This window comes from Sardina pilchardus, chromosome 13, assembly GCF_963854185.1.
Source record: "Sardina pilchardus chromosome 13, fSarPil1.1, whole genome shotgun sequence".
NCBI classification, from domain to species: Eukaryota; Metazoa; Chordata; class Actinopteri; order Clupeiformes; family Clupeidae; genus Sardina; species Sardina pilchardus.
The window spans coordinates 20,503,668-20,507,919 of record NC_085006.1 but is presented as its reverse complement, the minus strand read 5'-3'; the positions used below and the strand labels follow the sequence as shown (position 1 = coordinate 20,507,919).

General features: G+C 40.3%; 1 protein-coding gene across 2 annotated transcripts in view; it reads left to right on the top strand.

The window, feature by feature from the left end:
- Positions 1 to 2,616, top strand: part of pid1 (phosphotyrosine interaction domain containing 1) — a 31,139-nt gene extending 28,523 nt beyond the window's left edge. For both annotated transcript variants that reach the window (XM_062552245.1, XM_062552246.1), the window contains exon 3: positions 1 to 2,616. This exon is cut by the window's left edge and continues 1,756 nt beyond it. The gene's annotated coding sequence lies outside the window, so the exon portion shown is untranslated.
- The last annotated feature ends 1,636 nt before the right edge of the window (positions 2,617 to 4,252 follow it).

Here is a 4,252-nt window from a genome sequence, read left to right as displayed (position 1 = left end):
GAGTCGTGTCTTTTAATCAACTGGAAGCTAGTATTTGGATCTAACTGTAGTAATCCAATGAACAGATTCCTTTGTCTTTGTTAGAATTCTTGCAGCACATACAGTACTGTGTCTGTCTTGTGGTCTTTTGAGAGCACCAGCAAAAAGATTGTTGCAGTAGACCACGTCACTCATGAAAAGAATGACTTAAGCCTTTCTAAGTCTCGATTAGGCCTGTAATCACCCATTCTAGATCTGACATAAGCCAGTTTAGCCATTGCTTCAATGTTTGTTGTAACTGAAGATAAAATATGACTTTTTTCTGCATTTTTTTTTTTTTTTTTTTTAGGTTTTTAAGGCTTGAACCCATTCAGTCAAAGTGATCTTGAGTAATTCTCTGTTGCTGCCACGTTAAAGTGTCAAACAAATCTGACACATCTAGTTATGTACCTACTCTTTTCGTTGGGTTCCTAAGGTGTGCGTGCCACAGTTGTGAAGTATTACATAAGAAGCAAAAGAATTAAGTACGTTTGAAGTATCCTTGCATAACTCATCAGGAATTGGGTTTACTTCCGAGATTTATCCTTAGAGGTTAAATAATCAAGGTCCAGTAATCGAGCCTTGGGGAACTCTGTGTGTGTCTTGGTGATTATCTCCAGAGTCTATCTCCCCAATACAGCCAATGTAACAATTCTCCAGGTCAATCACAGGAGCAAGTCATATATTTTACGGCCACTTACTCACCATGAATCTTACTAGTCATACCATCTGTGTGTGATGGGAGAAAGCATCAGAAACAGGATCCAGGATTAGGACCTACCCACCCAACCTTTCCCCCCACCACCACCCACGTCATTTCTCCTTTTTCTCTCTGTCTCTCACACACACAAACACACACACACACACACACACACCCCACTCACTCACTTACTCACTCACTCATAAAAAGCTTATTCGGCCACTGGTATTAAAAGCTAAGGATTATGGTCGGTTGAAAGTGAAGACACACACACACTCACACACACACCCTTACGTACTGTACGCAGAAACACACATTCACTCTCTCTTTCTCTTTCTCTCTCCTCACACACTCTGACACGTTCTTATCATACTCAACCTACACGTATTCTCTGCTGAATGTATGACATGTCTAAGCGTGCTGCAGCCTTCAGTAGACACGTAAGAAATGGTGTTATTTTGTAATCTGTATTGTATGTTTCTCTTTCATCATAACTGCAGGTTAGGCAGAATTTCTGTGTGTGTGTGTGTGTGTGTGTGTGTGTGTGTGTGTGTGTGTGTGTGCGGGTGTGTGTGTGTGTGTGTGCGGGCGTGTGTCTGTGTGTGCGTGTGAGTGAGTACTGTTTCAGCATAGTCAGCTATCTCAATGACACCTTGTGCCAGTTCAAAATGAGAAAATGTCAGTCTGTGTTGCCTTCGTCTCTGTGAGGCTATGCTAACACATGCATGTTCACATCACACATACAGATACACACACACACAATCACACAGATACACATGTTCACGCACACACACACACACACACACACAAGCCCACACATGGATAAACATGTTAACACACAAACACACACACATACACACACACATACGCACACATGTACAACACACACACACACACACGCACACACACACACACGCACACACACGCACACACACACACACACACACACACACACACACACACACACACACACACACACACACACACACACACACACACACACACACACACACACACACAAACTCACAAAAGGCTGTATTACTCGCTGTTATTTGGGAATCTAAGGATTATGGTTGGTTTAAGATGACTTAAGTCTACCACCAGTTCAACAAAGCTTGTATTGTGTCAATATCCTGGAGTTTGAATATGGGAAAACTTAACCAAAACCTTTCCCCTGAGATGACGAGTACCCTGGACAGCAGCAACATGCACACACAAGCATATATGACTATGAATATATAGATATAAATATATATTAAAAAGTATATATATTTACGTGTATTTGAAAATTCATTCAATAAGCTCATGTAAAAAACAAGAATCTATCTGTCTCCAAAAATCACAGTTATACTACAACAGTAATAGACACACTTGGGCTTGATTAGTCTCACGTAGCCAGATAAGGATATATAACACATGACTGAAGGCAAGCATAGCGAAATGTGAGCTAGATATAGGCGGTAACGATCACAGCATTAAGGATGCTAAACCAATCAAAATGCTTTGTTAAGGTAGAGCATGTTGAAGGAGACAACCCTATTGGTTATAAATATGAAGTCATGCTGGAGTATGGAGTGTTAAGGGCCCCTCACACCGGGATTGATAACTATGACGGTAACTGTAACCATAACGATATGAATGAACAACCACACTGCCCAACAATAAGGAAAGTCTTTCATCGTGTTGATGAATGTGATGTCTAAAATTTGCTGGATTGCGATTGGCTATCAGCTTTTTATCGTTCACAAGATCGCTCTGAAAGTGATACCCAATGATATTGTTCTTCATGTTGTTATTATTGTAGTATATTTGTTGACATTGTCATTCATATTAGCGTGAGCAATATTTTTTTGCCATTATCACTATTGGTGTGAAGAGCCCTTTGGGGGGGGGGGGGGGGGGGGGTGTACGGACAGCCTTGTTAGAGATCATTTAAAACTCATTTCTGGCTCACATTTTCAACAAGTGTCTCCAGATTGTGACCTTATACGCCTGGCTATGTGAGACTAGATTATGAGTAACACAAAAACATATGTTTTAGTAACAGAAATGTCAACGATTCAAAAAAGTATTTTATTGCCAACTGTGAATATGTAGAAAGCGATTTTGAGGAGCTGGAGGCTCTGGAGATGAAGCCTTGGCTGTGTATGTGTGTGTGCGTGTGTGTGTCTGTGTCTGTGTGTGTGTGTGTGTGTGTGTGTGTGTGTGTGTGTGTGTGTGTGTGTGTGTGTGAGAGAGTGAGTGAGTGTGTGTGTGTGTGTGTGTGTGTGTGTGTGCGTGTGTGTGTGTGTGTGTGAGTGTGAGTGTGTATGGTGCGCGGGTGCAGGGGTTGATGTACGGAAAGAGACTGTTTTATTTGTGGATTTGTTTGTGTTTTTGTTTTGTAAAGCTGTACACATGTTGTCATCATCTCGCCCGTCTCCATGCTCTGATGCGCTTTAAACAAAAACTGTCTCCGTCATGTGTTTTCTATACAATATTTGCAAAGATAAAGACAAAATCATATAAAGTATTTACCAATCGCTGGTCTCTGTGTCATTTTTTCCCCCACTCAGAAACACAACATAACCCCCGGGAGGGATTCAGTGCCAGTTTTCTTCCCAGACTAGACGTCTGACGCGTGCTTAGTGGAATGCTTTGGTATACCTCAGACCATTTTAAAGCAAAACAAATCATCACATTTGAAGGAAGTTATAACCAGCAGCTAGGTTTGGTATCATAATCATCATTTTAATGATGTATAATTATACGAAGGGCCGATGAACACACCTGACGTTACCATCAGCTGAAAATGTAGTGAATTTTATCAAGTAAAGTTCACTGAAGCGCAGTTGAAATGTAATTCCCAAGTTTACTTTAGGTAGTAAGTTTATTAGTATAAATGTACTTGTGGCACACTTATACATGTACTATATGTTTATTCTGTGTAAATTGGCCCACTTTCAGTTTTTAAACTCATAAGTACTGAGAGCTAATCTAGCTATCACCATACTAAGATCAATCTTTTAAGATTGAACATTAGTATGGGAAATCCAAATGCGCCGGCAGGTCAGGCAGCTGATGAGAGCTATACCGTCAGTAAACTAAAATATAAGTTATATACTTCTAGCACACCATTTAGTTCATTATACAGTAGTATACTGTACATAAGTATTTGTAAGGTGTTTTTAAAGTAGTACATTTTCAGGTGCACTATACACGTAAACTTATAGACGTGCTGTTTTCTAATTCACTGCGATGGTTATTCACATACTGCATTTATATTGCACAAACCAATGGTTGCCATGCAGGCGCCAACTGACACATCAGGAGCACTTATGGGGTGAAGTGTTTTGGAAGGAGGAGCTGGACTCTGCTGCACACTGCTGTATCATTGAAACACATGCAACATGAGAAAAGGGCACAAGTTAAAGGTCTGTATTTATCTACAGGGTATTTGCAAACACAGGAATTTAATAGTCTAATTTGGAGCTAAGCACAACATTTGTATAAAGCATTCAATATAGTTGTTACTGTTGACACACTGTCACCTGT